Genomic DNA, 20,895 nt, shown 5'->3' with positions numbered 1-20,895 from the left:
AATATAGTGTAAATGAAATAAAATTAAAAAAATAAAAAATATAATTTTTTCAACGCAAATCAGTCTCTTATGTTTCGAGCTCATTTTGTAAAGCTCACTATCATTCAAATGATTTATCTATAGCTGAATGTGTTTTGTTTTTAATTTTTAATATTATTGATTAATAACATGTCATTAACTTATTTCTAAATAAAATATTTCTAAACCGCAAAAAGTATCGCTATAAAATATAGTCAAATATGCACAATTGTTGAAAATTTTGAGTGGTAAGGTTTGCGTGGCCACGAGTGTATCTTAGTTCTTAGGAACCCGTCATGGTTTAAAAACAAACAAAAAACAAAAATATTTTAAATATATACAATATCTAACATATATGTAAATATTTTAAAATATTGTCCGACTGGTTGAAGTTGTTCCGGCAAATATTTTCGAAGATACAAGAATACTTGTAAGAACTATTTAAATGAAAGTAATCGGCTTCCAAAACTTTAAACGCATTTTTCTCGAAACGCCATATGATCGAAGGAATACGGCTTTTGTTAATAATGTTGATTTTTTTAGGCCACTCCGAAAAGTAAATTTTTTCATAAAATCCGATTTTGTTTGAATAGCTTCCATTTTGCAGAAATCATAATTTTGTTTGTTCTTCGATCATTAGCTGTATACCTTTATTACCACAATATATTTTGTTGGTTTTTGAATAGCAAAATTTTAAGCAGAAAAATCTTCTTCACCGCCAGATGCCTTTTTTGGAAGATCCTCCTAGAGATCGGCCACGTCTAATACAACTTTTTTTAAATCAATCGCATTAAATTTTCTACATTAAATTTTGTATTATAATATTATTTTGAATTATTTGCATTCATCCAACTTTGAATTCATCCTTTGAAATCATTATAAATCAGAATTGGGACGCAATGTGCACTCATATTAATGACGCTTTCCGCTTTAGCAATTTTTGTGGATTTCCGAAAACGTTTTCGAAAGCTTCTAATTAACACAATTACTATTTTTAAAAGAGTCTTGCTAATCGAGCGGTGCAAATATTCGATAATTTTCAGCTGACTTCTTTATTATACTTGCTCAACCGGAAGTTTTGAAAATTTTCCGGAACAATAATGTTAGTAAAGCTCTTATTATTGTCTGCCTAGTAATAGCTCTCAAATGTCTTCAGTAATTATATAGCGTAGAATTATTTCTATTTTTTCTGATTTTAGAACTACAATTATTTCTTGATTCTTCAGTATTACTATGCGCTGCGTAACCTGACCGAAGAAAAAACAAAACCAAGAACAAAAGCTTATTAAAGTAAAAGCTCATCTAAGTGAATTATCATTTTCTCCCGGCATTTTTGTATCCACATCCAAAAATTTTAAGATTATTTTAAAGTTAATTCTCGTACATCCGCACTAATTTGTGCTCAACGCTTTTGCCCTTATTCACTATATGTACTTTTCGCCGGGTGATTCCGGTTTGACTTCGGGCCGACACATCGCACGGAAACACGTGAAAAGTCACGCACTCACACGCAATAATTACCGTAGATTCTGGGGCTGACCGAACAGCGGCGAGAACAATAACCAAAACAGCAATTGTGACTACTAACACCACATAACAACAACAACAACAAGCCATTCGCACCAAATTAAATTTATGTTAAACAATTCATTTGCGTTGTTTTAGGTCGTTTACCTCTCGGCTTTTCTGCGGCTTATTTAAATTAATTTTTGTAGTTTTATTATTTTGTTTTATTTTGTTTTTTCATTAATATTAATTTTCTGTATTTTCCATTGTTTTAGTGTGCGCACTTCGTTCGTTTTTTCAAATAGCTCATCTCTGTGTTGCGTTTTCCTCACTGCGACTCTGTTATGATGGTTTATTGCCTCCTGTTGTTGTTGTTGTTAGGGCTGGTCGCCGTGGTTTCTGGTGTTGTCATCGCAATGGTTGTCGTTGTTGGCCTCAGTAGCTACAAAGCGTTGGTTGTCGCTGGTGTTGTTGTTGTTGGTGGTGGTGGTTATCGTGACCGCGTTGGTTTCAGCGGTTGCTAATTGTTGATTATACATTTGTTCGTTTGCTTGTTTGATGATTCGCTGAGTTTGTTTTGGTTTCGCACATTGCGTGGTGGTTGCTTGCTGGCGGTCATCGCTGACTATGCTTATTTGTTCGTTTTGTTTTTGTGGTGGCAGTGAAATTACAACGCAAGTATTTGAGCATGACGGACTTTAACTGCGTGTATAAGCATGTAAAGGCATTGATGGTGGCCATAGGTTTTGGCGGTTTTATAAATACTTTGCATTCCAAATCACCGCAATGTACTTGAAACATAGTTCCACGTCACGCATCCAATAATGTTGGGGAAAAGCACGGGGTCATTAGCATGAATGCTGCACCATTGGAATAAGCAGCTTTATTCTTAGTGATTTTACAAAGAACTTTTAACTGAAATGACCACCCCAGCAACCTTCTGAGTATTCAGAAAATTCACATAAGCACTCCGAGGACACCGTTTTGACTCTATTGAGGATATTAAAGATGAATCGAAGTAGGCTCTGATGGCCAACACAACGGAGGATTTTTCCAAGTGCTATAATGACTGGAAAATTCGTTGGCATAAGTGTATTGCAGTGGGAGGGGATTACTTTGAATGAGATGAAATGGACAAAATTCACCTTTCAATTTGATCATAGTAGTATATGGCATATATTTTGTAGGGTCTCTGACGTTTCCTTCCTGGTGTTACAACTTCGTTGAAAACTTAATAGACCCTGTTTAAGGTATAAAAAGCCTACGGAATTTTCTATAGATCGAGTGGTTGAGTTTAATACTTCTTATATGCATGAAATATATTTATAATATTCCTAACTAAATTTCTTTAGGCATTTGCTGCTGGATTACACGCTGAAAAATAAGTTAAATTAGTTCGACCATAAAATAAAAAAGCTGTTCTTTGAGCACGACATCTCGAAATAGAGGTTCATGACATAGACAACGTTTCAAGTATATTAAATGCAACGCTTAGTATCCACGTTCACATTAAGATATTGATGTCAATCTGGCAATATTAAAAACGACAACCGATTATCCACAGCGATGCGGAAATATTCCCAACGCATAGCTCAAAATATATGTAAGTATTTGCCATGTACGAGACACTAAACAGGAGTTTAATTTCATTAGCCGCATAACAACTGTAAAAGTCATTTAATCATTAGTTTATAAACAAAAACAATGGGAATGAAGCACAATGCTATGACGCTGCAAAAGCAGAATAATACAGACAACAACAAAAAACAGCTAAACAAAAACCGCCGATTATGTAGAAATATTAGTGGAGCTATGCATATCATTTGCTAGCCGAGAGCTGTACTAACACACGCACACGCTGCGCCTCAATTTCGTCGCATAGTGGAAAAAACAACAACAAATACACACGAGTAAGCGAAAACATTAAGAATATCTGCAAGAAACGCCTGAGAGTTGGCCGTCATTAGTTGCCGGCATACCAATAAATAAGCACCGCAAACACTTGCCACGAGAAACGACAACAACAAAAACAATGATGCAGCTACTGCTGCTGATGCGGCTGGGAACTTGAGCCGAGCTTTGCTTACATCTGCCAACAGCAGTGCCAGCAATAGTCGCGCCACTCCGCTTAGTAGCGAGCCAAGCAAGTATGTGAGTTTCTAGTCCGCAAGCAACAAAAGCTCAGGTGTGGGAATATTTTCGCGGCAGCCGCCACAATGACTCGCTGTCTGGGCGACCAAGCAGATTCGCTCTGGCTCTTTCTGCTGTGTGTACTTAGCTAGTCGCCAAGCACGGGGTTTTGTCGTTGCTTGGAGCTATCGCCATTGTTGTTGTTTGCTTGCTATAATTATAAGTGTTGTTGTTGTTTGGTGTTTTTGCCATTGTTTGTTAGAAATAATAATAAAAGTTCAATAACACTGCTGCATGCAACACATGTCATGCCGCAATGAGTGGCACGCTGCACTCTATTGTAGTAGTTGTTGTTGTAGGGTAGTTGATAGTGTTTGATTTGTGTGAGTGGAGTTGTTATTGCAGGTGCTGTTGCGGCACTCTGCACGTACTGCATGCATGAGCGAGCGCTTTGGCGGGGGAAATTTGAATTTACTAAGTGACAGAAAAAATGCGCTCAGGTGAATTACATAGCCGTTACTATATTTATTGCTTACCTATCTGCTGTGGATGCGACTTAGGTGCATACCAATTCTGAATGAGGACTTCTTGGCGATTTATCTCTTCTTCGTGCTTTCATTGCTTACTGTATTTTAGTTTTATTGCATGCTTAGCACTTAGAAAAAACGGACAACATGTGAGTTGGAATATGCAACAAGATAAGCGTTTATTAATAACGACTTCGGCAGTTTGTTTTTATAATCCAAGAACTTGATCATGTTCGTTCGGTTTGTATGGCAATAATGACGGAATAGCCTTGAGTCTTGAAGACTTCCACGTAAAACTTGTCGTTCACGGTTTCTCCAGAAGGAGCAAATTCATGGTGGATGATGCCTTTGATGTTAAAAAAGGAAATGATCATCGTTTTCACTTTGCATTTTCTCATTCTTCTGGTCTTCATCAGCGACCTCTTCCCCGAAACAAACCACTTCTTGCTAAAGCAACATCTGGGTACGTCTGCTTGATCATATCAAACGGCTCTGTCGCAGATTTACCGAGTTTCACACAAAATTTAATCGCGTACCTTCGCTCTAACGAAAGCTGCATTTTTGGCTTGCACCACTCACAGAAACTCGTCGCCCGAAAATGTTTGTCCTGACTCTCCAGGTCCTCGGAGGCAGCTCACCAGCCGCTCGTTCGTTAGCTAGGAACGTCCTCTACCGCATCGAACAGTGCACGCACGCTCCGAAGTACAGTCGCGGCGGAGGAAAATCAGTCTTATTACTTTCCGGACAAACCCTGTATATACAAAACAGACAGACATACATGCCTAAATTCAGCTTGCCTTCTGATCCATAACACATATATTCCATGTTTCTCCCTTTTTTCTGGATGTTAAAACTTACTTATGGAAACGGAGAAGATGAAACAATTGTAAGACCCCATAATCTTCATACTCAAAATAAACGAGAAAGGAGGGAAATTTGCTCATATATTATGGGTCATTATAAGTATCTGGACGATTTACTTGAGTTGTCTGGTCCATTGTTTTACTTTTCATCTTTTGAACTTCTCAGAGCAAAAACCTCTCTAAACCGCAAGGAACTCAAATAAGATGAGATTTGTTGAAACAGTGCAAAGGTTATGCTCAACAGCTAGCTCTTTTGGACAAGCGCCACTTTAGTGTGCCTTTCCAACTACTTGTAAAACCACGAAAAACTTGAAAGCTCCATGGATGGCAGGGAAAACAACAACAGTGCGAGTGGTGATTACTTGCCAACTGAAAAGAGGTTATGACAAAAAAGAGATGGAGCCCACGGCAAGAAGCGAATGCCTCAATATTGCGGCAGCTTAAAATTTTTCACTTACATAATGAGCGGGGAATGCACATTCACTAGACCACCAGACGGCCACAGACGCAAGCACACACACACACACACATAAATACCACGTACAATCGATGTTGCACAAGCGCATAGTGCAACAGCCACACCGCAGCTGGCCGTCGGAGAGGGTGGCACACGAAACAGTTAGGCAGCAAACTTTAAGTGACAAACAAGCGTTTCATTGCACCTCAGCCAGCGCTGGCGATTGTGAGAGGGCGCAAATGAAGCGAACTGATTGCCGACTGCTGCGGCAATAAAGTAATTGACGTCAATTTGCAACAAACTCAATAAGTACGTGTGTTCAGACGGCGGCATGTGGGACACAAGGCGTGAAATTGCCACACAATCAGCAGCTGCAGTGGCGGCGCTTGTTGATGCTGTGCCTACGATAATTTTTATAGGTGTCCAACGCAGTTCGCCGACGACTGTTGGTTGTTGAAGGGAATCAGCTGCGGTTTGTGGCAAGTAAAGTCAGCTGGGCGCAGCTATGCAACACGCTCAATTTTACGGATTTAGCAAATGGGTGGCGAAGACAGCAAAAGTTGCAATAACCAACGTGAAGCATTAATCGCAGTTGTTTAGTAAGAAGGTACAATCTAAAATATTGGAGTGAAGAGAATTCAGAGAGCGAAATTCGATGCTCATATAACAAATAAAATTTGCTCTGCACTCGCCCCAAAAACCAAATAGAATACTGGATGTTGGCGGCTAGCAGCCGGTTTGCGAAAAAATTTGCATGCAGCAGCACTAGTTGCTCCCCAGCTGCACAGCTGCAGCAAATGTCGCACCAAGCCACAGGCAAGCCGCCAGCTAACCAAACTGGGAACTAGGAATACGCGCATGCCCAACGCGGCTCCCAACACCCCACCGCTTAGCTGCCTGGTTGCTGCGGTCGCACGAAATAAACCGGCGAACGAGCGCATTCCTGGACACAGCCACGCCAAAACTTGATTTCGCGCATAATTTTTCATTTCATGGCGTACGAACGGCAGCAGTGCATCCAGTCTTAGAATAAGAAGCAGCAGGGGCTGTGGCGAGAATACATTAAAAATAAATGCTAGACCATCTGCAGCTGCGCGCAAGAGAAGGTCATTTGCCCAGCGAAACTATGCAGTAGCTGCAGAAATCTAAATATACAGACATAAATATTTGTATTTATGTGTGTGCTACATACGACTATTGGAAGAGAGTAATGCGCATAAATTGAAAACTTTCCGTAGATTTAGCATTTCGCGGCAAAGCGAAAAGCATTCGGCCAGCAAGCAACCCGAGCCCCGAGATGGAAATGTGCTTGCGGTATACGTAGCCGCTTAATGGTCGATGTTTCACCGAAGTGTTGTGAGAATGTGAGGATATAAAAAGGGTAGAACCAAAAAATTTGCTTACTGGGATCTCTTAGGGTTCATAATCATATCAGCAAATGCTTGCTCAACTTTTCAGAAATCATTTTGATATGAGAAACTAAATCGCTGATTGCAGTTGCTGAAAAAAGTTTGCGTTATTAGTGTGCAAATAACAACTATAACTAACTCTCAGCAAGTAAATCACAATAGACACGTGTTCAATTTTTCTATGCAGAAGCTTATATTCAAAACAACAGTGGCAGCTGCCAGGAAAAATAGTTAATAATCCAAAATATATGCCACATATTAGAATATCTACATCAAAATTGCAAGCTTAGTTCACAGCTGCGCTTTACAACTAGTTGGTCCTGTAGTTATTATTTTCGCAGCTGTCTATTCGATATATTAAAAATTATTGATTTGATTCTGGGGCTGATTGGGCTTGCTGTGAGCGAAGCATGTTCTGATCATAGAGACTATGTCGTCGGAAGAAACTTACACCACGCCACACTTCTAGACGATGATTTTATTGTTTACTGATTTGATTAATTTTGACTGTTTCCGAATAACAATCACTTTGTAGTCAAAAATTAAGGCTTTGTTGATCGTTTTTCTACTTTTGTTCCCTGAAATTTTCAACAGCTACGTTAGGAAAACTACGTTCGAAGGGATGGAAAGGTCGGAACAGTTCTCTCAATGAGAAACTCGACATAGGATGTTTGCTCCAACCAGTACAATGACAATACTTTCCGCTAAACTTGATGTTAAGGTCTCTGTCACTATGTAAGCGCGAATGTCCTTAGCAGGGGCGAGGAGCTGGTAGAACCCTAAGTTGTACCTTCAAGTGGTCGACCAAAATGGTACATATTTGTTTATTTATTTATTAGTATAAATATAAAAAAATAAGTTGAAGTTTGATTAGAAATACGAAAAGGCTGTTTCGACTATCCAATACAAATATTTCTTACTGGGTCGGCTGGAACCGCCTAAACTCGGCATTATCTGCGCACATACTATGCGCTGCACTTTGGCTGCGATTCTTAGGCGGCATTTATAGATTTTAAAACGCGGCTGGCAATTTAATATACTCGTAGTAGTTGCACTTCTACTTGCTAAGACCACAGCTGCGCCTGCGTTCGGGTCTACAACTGCACACTCGTGTGTTGTACATATTTCTGCCTTTAATAGCTGTTGATGCGGCGGGCCTCACGGGTTGCTAGGCCAATGTGTTTAATGTGTGTTTTCGTCTCGTTGCGCAGATATTCGACAATCGCCGGCCAGCTATGCGGTTACTGGGCTTACTGGTTTTCCGAGTTGGCGCAGCAATTGTTCGCACGATTTTCGTTTTGCCCACTTTGCTATTTATGCATTTCAGTATTTATATCTGTGGGGTTTTCTTTGCAGCCTCTATTTTATTTTTATTTTTCTTCAACAAGCTAGTCACAACAGCATAAGAGTACGTGTGTGCGCGCGTCAGACGGAGTTGGTCAGCGCTTGGCCGGTGGACTAGTCGGCTGCTTGGATGCTTGTCTGTTGGCTGTTCGATTGCCGGTCTGGCGTGCGTTACAGCGAAAGGGGGAAGCCAAATGCAACGAATTATTAACCCATCAAGATTTATCTATTCCATATGATTGATTCGACTGTTCGGTGGCGATTTATAAGCGATTGCGGCTATAACAAATTTACTCATTCAGCGATCAATATAGCTGCTCACTTATCAATCGGGTGATTATTGATTGCTCGATAATTGAAATGGAAAATGCGAGTGAATATGTAGCTGTTAGTAAAAGTGCAGGAGACGTGTGAATATGTGGGGTAAGATAATTTTTGTTTTGGCAAACTTTAATATTTAATGGATCAGACTATGCTGAAGAACTTATTATGAAATTATGTATAATTTATATTGATTCAATATTCCTTAAGTATTGGTTTCATGTAAGTACATTTTCTCTATAATGCAAAATATTTGTAGAATAAATTTTAACCCGCAAAACAAGAATAATGGTCGAGGAAGACTAACGGTTTAGATATAATTTTTAAGATTCCCTAATATTTGGTAGTCGAAAAAGTCTTTTCGTATTTTGTCAATAGATATCGTTTCAGTCGTATATCTCCAGTGCTACCAATCACATCGAGTCATACCATATAGTGCTGGAAAGTTTCATTTAACCAAATTAAAATTTAATTCGGGAAAGTTGAAAAATAGTTAAAGCTGTTCAAAAATGAGTTAAAATAATGAAGAAATTCGCTATATTTTGAAATTTTTGTATAAAAAAGGGAAGAATGCGACACAAGCCACCAATGAAATGAAGTTTACGGAGACGATGCTGTATCAGTTGGTTCGCTCGCTTCCGTTCTGGAAATTTCGATGTGTAAGATGCACCTCGCTCGCTGGTCGACCTATCGTTAAAAAAGTCGATGAAATTATGGAAAGCAGCCATGGCATCACTGAAGAACTTAACATTCATCATCAAACGGTTTTGAACCACTTAAGGCTGGCTACAAAAAGAAATTCGATGTTTGTGTACCACATGAATTGTCTACGAAAAATTTAATGGACAGAAATAGCATCTGCGATTCTTTGCTGAAATGAAATGAAATCGAACCATTTCTGAAGCGAATGGTAACAGGAGATGAGAAGTGGATCAAACATAACAATAATGTGCGTAAAAGATCATGGTCCAAGCGTGGTGAAGCTCAAAAAATGGTCGCAAAGCCAGGATTGACGCCTCAAAAGGTTACGTTGAGTATTTGGTGGGATAGGAAAGAAATCATCCACTAAGCTGTTCCAACCTGGACGAGTGATTGATTCTACATTTTACTGTCAACAACTGATGAGATTGAAACCAGCAATCGAAAAAAATGGCGAGAAATGATCAACAGAGAGGGCTTCGATTTCCATCAGGACAACGCTAGACCACACACATTTTTTCTGACTCGGCAAAAACTGGGAGAGCTTGGCTGGGAAGTTTTGATGCATCCACCATATAGCCTTGACCGTGCACCATCGGACTACCATTTGTTTCGGTCAATGCATAACTCCCTCTATGGAGTAAAGTTGGCTTCAAGTGAAGCCTGTGAAAATTACTTGTCGTAGTTTTTCGACGAGAAACCGGAAAAGTTTTACGCTGATGGAATAATGTCTCTAGCAGAAAAATAGCAAAAAGTGGTCGACCAAAATGATATATATTTGGTTCATTAAAGTTCATTATAAATGTAAAAAAATAAGTTGAAGTTTGATTAGAAATGCGAAAATACTTTTTCGACTACCCAATATATCAGAGTGATCAACATGGCAAGCCGAGTTAAATTCAGGTTATCTATTTATGCGTCTATCTGTTCACACAAACGACGTGTATAACGTGTTTCTTGGCCCCCTAAGGAGGCTGGTATTGCGAAAATCAAAATCCGTAAACTACCGTTAATAGAAAAATATGAACATATGCTAAAGCTGAGGCACAAGTGAAGCCACAAATTTCAACTTTGGTACAGAGTTTCACAGGGGTGAGGGGATTCTTTGGTTAATTCAGTTTTGTAAAGTGAGCATGTTACCGCCATTTAATAGATTCAAAATAACAAAAAACTACTAAATCAATATTAACCAAAATAATATACATATCTTTTTGGCATTTCATGATTCATTGTGAAAATTGGTGAATGGGATTTATACCCACACCGGCTTAAAGTAATTAAGATTTTTGTAAATTTGTTTTTCTCCGAAATATGTTCATAAACATTTCCGTCATTCGATTTTAATTAAGCTAATTTGAAAATTTTCGCATAGTCAGTTTTGGTCAAGCTTGGCTTGATTGCTTTTTTACTGACAAATTCTTCGGGCGATGTGCCACATTAGTTGCACATTTACCTCAAACGCAAAGAGATAAAACGTTGCAAAATAGGAAGACAATATCGCTTATTATACATATATACATATGTATGTACATGTGTGTATGTGTGCGTGTTCGATTTTGCGCTAGCAGTCAAGCAGCAGGTCATCAATGACTAAGGCATTTCGCAGCTGACGCCTATGAGCTATCGCCGTTTAGTAATCTTTATGCGCCGCTCGGCAGCCATTGCAACCGCCAGTTTGGAGTCACTCGGTCTGTCATTAAATAAGCGGGGTAATTAAAATGTAACTAAGATGAGGCGGCAGTGTGCGGCAATATTGCAACGCTAGAGGCTCTGAGCCTCACCGAATGTGCGTAGACTTTTGCAACCGACTGTGCGTTAACAACAACGCACACACAATTCCACATACAAATGCACGGTGTCCTCATTAACAGTTGCACTTTTGACGACCGCTGCGCAAGATTTCATTTTGACTTTTCACGCAGCTTACTTTGACGTCCACGCGTCGCCTCGCTTTGCTTAAAACTCCAGCTACAGCTATAAATGCAAACATACAGACATACTAAGCACATAAGGCGGAAAATCACACATCTGCTGGCACACTGGCATGCAAATGTAAGCACTTGCGCGATTCGTTTTGCTTGCCTCATTTATAGACGCATTCATGGAACGGGCAAAAAGTGGTAAAACGCATTTGAAAAGTGCAGCAAAAGACAACAAAAACGCCAACAAGATACACATACACTGTGCTGCAGCAAATGTTCGTTCGGCTGTATGGATGTGTGTTGACTTGTTGGTGGTGAAAACCTCCTCTTCGCAACTGGTGGTTAGCTGTCTTTATGACAGCTTTGCGCTGCGGGTCTTCATGCAGTTTTCCATAAATATTTTCTGCTTACTTTTATTTAATGATTTCCCATTTTAATTATGCATTTTTTACTGTTCTTTATTAGCATATTTTCTTTTATGTAATTGCTTCTAATGGCAGTGAAAAACTGGAATTTGAAAAAGTAATGCTTTTCCATAGAATCGTGTGTAGTTAAAGGCGAATGCTGAGCGCAGAAGCTATTAATTAAAAATCTTATTAAGAACCACTGCAGGAGAGTCTTTTAAATTCTAAAAATTTTCCAGTATTTTAATCAAGAATTGCGGTTGGTGGCTTACGTATTCTTTATTTGGGCAGAAAAGTTTACAATTTTTATGCTTCTTTTACACTTTTACTTTGTGTTCTTTTTATCAGTACTTGAGGAGTAACAAGGGTTTCCTCGGGTAAAAAAGCGAATTTTTTCAAAAAATTTTTTCTCATATAAGAAGTTAATATTTTATTAGAAGTTTTTTTTGTAACAAGGAAATTCTGAAAATTTTGGAAAAAGATACTTTAAGCTCGGCATTGCGACGCCATTTCCGGTGACCCCTCTGAAAGAAGATGCTCCCGCTTTGGCAGCATAACTCCTTACGGGATCTTCTAAATGGAAAAATACGTGTTTTAGTTAAATTTAACTTAGAACTTGGAAGAAGAAAAAAAAAACTGGAAACTGGATTTTTAGCGGACATTTTCACCAAAAAATCAAATTTCAGTGAAAAAATAGTTGTAATCGAAAAAAAATCCTTCGACCAAGTCTTTAAGAATTTTACCTCAAAGACTTCTGAAAAATTTTATGAAGATCGGTTGAATAGTTCTCGTGAAATCTTGCCAACCGACTTCAAAAACAGAGTTTCGAGAAAAACGCGTTTAAAGACGGTGCATTTAGTCTAGCTAGCCTCGAGTACTCAAGGCTGTATATTCGAAACTATTACACGGATCAACTTGAAAATTTAGGACAATTTTTTAGATGTGATAATTCGACTTTTTGAAACCCATAAGCCCATGTAACCCCTTAAAATAAAATGTTTCAAATTATATTTTTTTAATAAAAATAAGAAAAGCAGTCAGGTTTCATCGTAGAACATATTTTACCTTGAAAAAAATCAATATTATTGACACAATAGTCTATGGAGTTAATTTGTATTTAATTTTCCATTTTATGCTATTTCTTTGACTTCCCCAATTTCTGCTCAATGATCACCATTAGTGTCAATAAAAATATAACATATTATAGTTGTTGCAATTTTCATTTGGGAGTTGCACAAGATCAGTTTGTTGCCCTTATTTTACAATAGTTTAACATTTGTGTATGAGCTATGCACACACATACTATATATACATACATTCACTCACTGTAAGCAATTATCTAATTTGTTGTGTATTTTATTGCACGCTAAAACGATTAGCGATTTTCTCAACTTGTGGCGAGTGTGTTGTGAAAATAAAGTTAAAAGTTATTAAATTCACTTTTCATACACGGTCGTAAATATATATGAGTTTATGTAACTGCAATTGGAAAAAGCAATAATTTGTGTTTTGACCTCGTTTAAATGAAACACTGGTAGAAAGTCAGATTAGTGGGAAAATGAACAAACTCGCTGATACTTTGTAGGTTTGAAATTTTTTAGAATAATAAATAAAGTATAATTTATATATAAATATTAACAAAATAATGGAGGAAATTAGCAACCAAAATTACGATTCTGAAAAAAAAAAATCTCGATCAATTCAGATTTTGAGCCCAATATTCATATATAAAAATTGAACAGTATTGGTTTTTCGCTAATAGAAATGATATGGAGTATCTTGAAACTGCTTCTAATCAATAATACAAACAATCTTTCAATGTCCAGACATGCTTATCTCTGATCTGGAGAATTGTGCAGTTATATTGGATCGTCCGCCAAGTAATTTCGTTCGAAGACAACAGCTGATCTTATTGCATTCTTTCGAAGCCAACTTCACACATAACCGCTTTAACAGTATAACTTCGAACAGCTGATATATTACTGCTTATTTGTGAACAATTTTCTTAAATTTTTTTGAATAGTTTTGTGAAGATTGAAGATCGAAAACCGCATTTGAACACGGTTACGGTTTTACTTTCAAAAGAGTAAAAATGCCCTCAAACAAGCATAAAATTATGCAATGTGTAGGAAGAAGTTGTGTTGACCGAACGTCAAAGCCAAAATTTATTTCCAAAATTTCGACCTTAAGAATGCACCAAGTCCTGTAAGGGCTCTTGAAGCCAATGTGTATAAAAAAAGTCCTTGATCGATGCAAATCGCCGAATAACAAATGGAGAGCTTAAATTTGTCTAATGCGGCCGTTCAAAAGCACATGGAACGGTTAGGATTATTTTCAAAGCTTGACATATGAGTTTCTCATGTTCTTAAAAAACGAAATTTGCATGCAAGTTCAAGAGATCATGATCTAAAAAGAACGAACCAACTCAAATCACTTCCAAGGCCGATAGTCAACAAAAAATATTATGTTGTCTGTTTGGGTGAGATTTCAAAGGCATCGTTAATATTGAGCTCTTGCGCGACAATTCTACGATTATTTCTGAGGTGTATTGTGATCAGTTGGATAAATTGAGTATTGCACTCAAACCGAAGAGACCAGAATTGATCAATAGGAAAGGTGCATTGTCTCACAAGGATAATGCGAGACCTCATAAAAACTTGATGAAGACTTTTGCAGCTTGAATTCCAAAATATTCTCCAGGCTTGGCACCTTTGGATTATTACTTATTTCCGTCTCTGCAAAATTTGTTGGATGAGTGAACGTCCACCTCAAGTCAGGACGTCAAAAATCACTTGGACCAGTTTTTTGCCTGCAAGTATTAAATATTTTATGAGTGCCTGAAAGATGGCGAAAGGTACTGATTAAAAATGGAGAATAAAAAATGAAATTACTTAGTGAAAGACCCAATAAATCACTTCCAAATCACTAGGCGATTTTGAGGTGAAACTACTTCATGTTAGTACCTGGTATATACACGCTAAAGTTCTGGTATAACTACCTGATATCAAATAGAGTCACAAACTTTGCTTGCTGACCTCAATGCACTCACAACGATTATGCTTCGTCGACACAAATATTGATACATTTTAATAAATATAGCTTATGCGCTGTAACTTTATAAGAAAAATTGGAAAGACGGAAATGCAATCGCAATTAAACCATGACTGTGAGATTATTATTTTCCAATAAAATAATTTGTTGTTGCTTGGGTAATTAATCACAGACAAAGTTAGTTAAGTCTTATGTTGTGGTGCCCGCCAGTTATTTTACTCTAAACGTTATCACCTTTTGTGGGCATTAGTGTGGCAATGTACATAGGCGAGCATTATGCGGCACAACTAAATCAAATAAAGCTGCTTGTAATGAGCATTTTGGGGCTGGATGTCAGTATGTGAGAAACAACATCAACAAAAACACCAATTTGTTGGCACACGACCTCGGTCTGGCCGCAAATGCCTCCAAACGCGGACGACCTCGATTTTGTATTATTTCACACGCACACATAAATAAGTTTGTAAGTATGTGTGTATATACATATGTGCTATTTATGCTGCTGCATATGAATTTATGAGATGATGACTGCTTTTTGCACTTTTGAGTACACATGCATATTTATATATAAAAAGTAAATACAAGTATGTACATATATATACATATACATATATGTAGATGTTGACATATCGCCTTTAAAAGTGAGACTATTTGCGAAAAAGTGTACAAATTGGAGCGCATAAACTTACGATCTTCTATTTATTTTTCCTAATAAGTTGCGAAAGATCTGAAATTGTTTTTAAAGTCACTAAATGTAATTAAACTTAAGAATTTTTCTAGAAAATATATGTTTTGAGTTGCTTTGCTCTAGTCAAGGGAAAAATTTTATATTAAGAATTGAGTCTATTGTTTGTTCACTCCAATATCTGGTCCACCATTCTACATTCAAGCTTATGAGTGATAATTTTTGGATCCTACTTGAGCAGATTCGATAGGTGGCGCTGTTATGTAGGTATGATTTTATCGATTTTTGAGAAATTCTATTTGACATTAAGGGTACACCTTGGGAAAGAAAATAAAAAAAAATTATTTTTTCATATTTCATCGAGATTATACGTTTAACATTTCTTCTTCTTCTTAATTGGCGTAGACACTGCATACGCGATTATAGCCGAGTTAACAACAGCGCGCCAGTCGTTTCTTTTTTTCGCTACGTGGCGCCAATTGGATATTCCAAGCAAAGCCAGGTCCTTCTCCACTTGGTCCTTCCAACGGAGTGGAGGTCTTCTTCTTCCTCTGCTTCCCCCAGCGGGTACTGCGTCGAATACTTTCAGAGCTGGAGTGTTTTCGTCCATCCTACATGACCTAGCCAATTCGCTGAACTATGTCAATGTCGTCGTATATCTCGTACAGCTCATCGTTCCATCGAATACGATATTCGCCGTGGCCAATGCGCAAAGGACCATAAATCTTTCGCAGAATTTTTCTCTCGAAAACTCGTAACGTCGACTCATCGGTTGCTGTCATCGCCCAAGCCTCTGCACCATATAGCAGGACGGGAATTATGAGCGACTTATAGAGTTTAGCTTTTGTTCGTCGAGAGAGGACTTTACTTTTCAATTGCCTACTCAGTCCGAAGTAGCACCTGTTGGCAAGAGCAATCCTGCGTTGGATTTCCACGCTGACATTATTGGTGGTGTTAATGCTGGTTCCTAAATAGACGAAATTATCTACAACTTCAAAGTTATGACTGTTAACAGTGACGTGAGAGCCAAGTCGCGAGTGCGACGACTGTTCGTTTGATGACAGGAGATATTTCGTTTTGCCCTCGTTCACTGCCAGACCCATTTTCTGTGCTTCCTTGTCCAGCCTGGAGAAAGCAGAACTAACGGCTGTAGCAGCTCGAACTATTTTCTCCAGATAGGGAGTCGCCTTGTCTGAAACCTCGTTTGGTATCGAACGGCTCGGAGAGGTCCTTCCTGATCCTGACGGAGCTTTTTACATTCTTAAATTTAAAATCAATATCCCAAACACTTTTTGAGTTACAGTCCTCTAAAATGTAAACGCTCAATTCAAGCAGCATAATCAGTTTATCTTTCAACGGTAACTATCAATTTCTTTTTGCATGTTCTATAGTAATCCACACAAAGACCTTTCCTTTACCGGATAAAAAGGATCGTTAAATGGATAATAACTTCTAGTTTGACGAGAATTTTATTTGAGTTTTATACACGGAGAAGGCCTTGATCACTACACTAGTGGAGAATCCTACCTGACGCCATCTGCAGAAGCTGTATGGAAGATGAGGTGGAAACAACTCAACACTTTCTTCTTAACTGTGCTGCGTTTGTGAGATCAAGACTTAAACGCTTGGGAGCGCATACCTTCAGACATCCCATCGAGCTGGTGGGAACGGAAATTAAACCCTGTGCAAATTTGTATTGGCTACTAAGCGTTTTGCTGATTTATAATTTCGAACACAGAAGTTCTTCTTTTCTATATGCGATCTTTGATCAGCCATCTAACCTGACCTAACTGTAAAATACTTGTATTTAGCTTTCTTTATAAGCCAAAAATCTCCTTGTTTAGGCTATCCCACTAGATTTAGCCCTTAAATTACGTGGCGGTCCAAAAGGCGGCGGTCCTATCGATATGTTTTTGAATTAACAGTTCTTACATACATTTTCGAAACCGTGTTGATCTGATATTATTTTATTCCCGCTTGTGGATTAGGATACTTTTAGCGTTACTACAGGGTGGGCCAAAAGAAACCAAGGGGTGTAAAAGTTTAATAACTTTTTCGTTTATTAATTTTTTTTATTGAAATTAAATGGAGAGCGGTATCGGTTTATGATAGAAAATTTTTTACGTCCTGCTCTTGAAAACAGACCTGGTATGTGGTTTCAGCAGGACGGAGCTACTGCCCATACTGCCCGAGACACAATGGCACTTTTAAGTCAAATTTTTGGAGGGCGAATAATTTCCAGAAATTCGGAAATTATTTGGCCAGCGCGATCGCCAGATTTGACAGCACCCTACTATTTTCTTTGGGGTTATTTGAAGGAGCGAGTGTATGTGAACAAGCCAGAGACAATCCTTGAACTCAAGGCAAACATTGGTGCAGAAATTCGAACGCTACAGCCACAAGTTTTGAAAGATGTTATGGAAAATGCTCTAAAAAGAGACATCATTTTTCATACTTAGTGTAAAGAAATTTCTCTCTTGTATATTATATAATCTGAAAGAAAAAATAAAAAAAATTAATAAACGAAAAAAACTTTTACACCCCTTGGTTTCTTTTGGCCCACCCAATAGCAGTTGGTCTAGCCAGGTCTACAACACTCGAATTAATTTTTAGGGTGCCGCTTTTGAATCCGCGTTTTTATTAGGTCGCCCACTAAAATCTTATTCTAAATTTCATATGGAATATTAATTTTCTCAGGGAAAAAATTATTACCTATTTACTATTATCACTTCTTTTGACTATTATCGGACTTGAAAAATTAAGTTGAAGAGCTTACTGACTATCTTTAAAAGAAAGAAATGCATTGCGGATACTTATGAGTTTAGAAAACAAGTAGTTTCCAAAGTCTAGGGCCGTTTTCTAGATGTCTGGTTGGCATCCATCTGTCAGATAAGTTCTAGTAAGAGAAGTTCTTTACCAAAATGAGGAGTCTTGGTTAAGCTAATTAGAAGTTAAATGAAAGATGGTTGCTAACCAGATATTGAAAAACGGGCCTTACAGTTTTGAAATATTTGCTATAGAGTTGAAATAATCGTAAATATGTCACTTCTTGAAATATTTGCAAAAATGGCACTCTCCTTTCCCGCTTCGGTTTGTACTCATCCATGGTATATTCGCACCCAACTAACACTTAAGTTCATAAATTGAAATTGGCGCGCGGCATCATTATATAATAAATTGTAATACATTGTTTTCAGCAAAACCCCACACTGATGCAAGTGCAGTGTAATTTGAGTCGAGAGTCAAACTTACCACATTTGTCAAAGCTGTCACATGTTTGTTTGGAATTTGCACAAATTCACATTGACGCCAACTGGAATAATATTGCACAGCTTATTGTTGTTTTTGTTATTTTTATTACCGTTAAATGTGAGTCTAATTGGGTATTTCGCTGTTAATTCAGGCAAACGAGGTTTTTGCTTTTGTTCTAAAGACATAAAATTTTTGACAGTGAAACTGAACACCACTTAAATTACTAAATTAACGGTTTTTGCAGTATTTTTTTTAACACTAATTTGACTTGCAACACTTTGGTTATCGTTGCCCGAATTCCAAGCATTGGCTGCAGTCCACTTTCAAGTTTTCGATGTGCAGTCGTCAGTCTTTTATTGCACTCTTCGATGAGGCGCGCCGCGCCGCTGACCCCTTTGTTGCAGCTTTTATTGGCTGTGGCAGAGCAGCAAGTTAGCATTTGCAAATCGCTTTTGGTTTTTCGACGTTGCAATTAGTTTTGCTACGTTTGCTGCAATTCGTTACTCTTGAACTCGCCATCACACACTCGGTTGCACAAACTGCACCAACAGATTTTTAAGCACACAAACATTCTTTGAAATTCGATGATGTTTCGCTTCTAATTAATTACGCGATATATGTACATATGTATGTACGTATGTTTGCATGTATTTACCACAAATTAAACTCTGTTGTTTATGCTCGTTTTTGCACGTAACCCAATTTCGCAATGAAAAAATGTTACTATTTTTTTGTTGTTGGTTATTTCTTCTACCACTTTTGTTATTTTAATTATTTCCGCAATATAGTCCAAATATTTGTTGAAACTTGTGTACACATGCGCTTCCGATACGCATCGGTAACGTTAAAATCCACCACGGCGGCTTTGTTTGGAGTTTAATGTTTGGTACTTGAACGCTTGCTGCCGCAGAATAGACCCATCAAAGTCGGCTTGCTACTTGGCTACTATTATGATTGTTGTTTTTGTGTTTCTCATGTTCCACTACAAGTGCTGTAGTATTTTCCGTCAACTGAATTTCCACCTGCGAATGCGTTGAAATGTAACCGTCAACTGAATGCTGAGTCAGAAAGTCGAAAGAGCTCAACTCGCGCTTGGCCAGCGCCAATTTCAGTATGGGCGCCGAGCGCGCTGTTGAAGCTGAGTTCGGTTTACAATTGGCGGCACGACGGGCTTCGCTGTTTGTCGCCAAACAACATACCATCGAGTCTTTGGCGTGGTTGGTATCGCCGAAATCTTGTAAATGTTATTACCATGCTCTCCGTTGAGGAAAAAATAGTGTGCCTCGCTTGACCACTACTTCTTCTCTTCGTTCTGCATTTTCCACTACTACTGCTGACTATTTCTCAATAAACCTTTCTCTTCTTGTTCTTGAGCCGGCATAAGAAATTATCTTTGGCTTCTTCAGTACGGTGTGTTGAGCTCCCGGCCCTTGTTAACTGTATTGACGTCCGGTTCATATTCCTTTTTTCTATTAAGTTTAGAAACTTTTCTTAGTTTATTATGCTCATGTATTCAATATTTTATGACAAATAAAATGAAAAGTGATAAACCAATCGTGTTTCATCAGAGAACTTCTAGGCTTGCGATAATTTTCATATGAACAGAAACTATGTACATATGTAAGATAATATTAGTTTCTGGCTGTCGATCGTTGAAGTTCAGTTATGGTCTGACAATTTATTCTGTGAGTAACGAAAAATCTCATGATTATCTCCGAGTATCATACTCGATTAAAGTTTTGGGTGATGAGCTGGCTGACCTGAACACTTCGACCCTAGGGGCGGACGCGGTATTCGCTCCTCTCGTTGTAGCAAGAGTTGTTTTGGATTGCTATCAATATCTCTGCTCCGAGAGAGTTTCTCAGCAGCCCAACCTTGGAGATGCCATCCTGGAAGAGGTTGTTATGGGGCTTTCGCCTCCTTTTCTGGTCGTAATGGTAGTCGCCTGGTGGGTCTCGCTGCATGAGAGCATATCAACGTATCCCACTTGCTACTCATGCAGCGCGAATTTTTCGGGTGAAAGGATTTCCATGAAACTAAGCTATCGGAAGATCCCTGGGCTGCTCTTATGGAAATGTTGCGGTCGATTTGTTGTTGGTTTTGATGGTTGTTTTTTCTTTCATCTGTTTCGTACGATATTCGGCTCATTTTCAAGTCTTTGGTTATAAATTGGAATAGAAAGCTTCTTCGCGTCAGAGCCCCATGACGCGGTAAGACCAACTTACTTAGACTAATGCCGAATTTACCTTTTGGCTTCAAACCATCCAATGGGTGCGTCAATCTCTGGTTTATAAGATTTCTATGTAA

At 38.2% G+C, this 20,895-nt stretch overlaps 1 protein-coding gene across 1 annotated transcript in view; it reads right to left on the bottom strand.

Annotated features, from left to right (window-relative positions):
- Positions 1-19,643, bottom strand: part of LOC126760375 (putative uncharacterized protein DDB_G0282129) — a 49,507-nt gene extending 29,864 nt beyond the window's left edge. The window contains exon 1 of the mRNA XM_050475965.1: positions 18,589-19,643. The gene's annotated coding sequence lies outside the window, so the exon portion shown is untranslated. The remainder of the gene's footprint in view (positions 1-18,588) is intronic.
- Between the last annotated feature and the right edge of the window lie 1,252 nt (positions 19,644-20,895).

Source organism: Bactrocera neohumeralis, chromosome 5 (genome assembly GCF_024586455.1).
Source record: "Bactrocera neohumeralis isolate Rockhampton chromosome 5, APGP_CSIRO_Bneo_wtdbg2-racon-allhic-juicebox.fasta_v2, whole genome shotgun sequence".
NCBI classification, from domain to species: domain Eukaryota; kingdom Metazoa; phylum Arthropoda; class Insecta; order Diptera; family Tephritidae; genus Bactrocera; species Bactrocera neohumeralis.
Note: the sequence above shows the minus strand (reverse complement) of the source record. Positions and strands in the feature narration are given on the sequence as shown.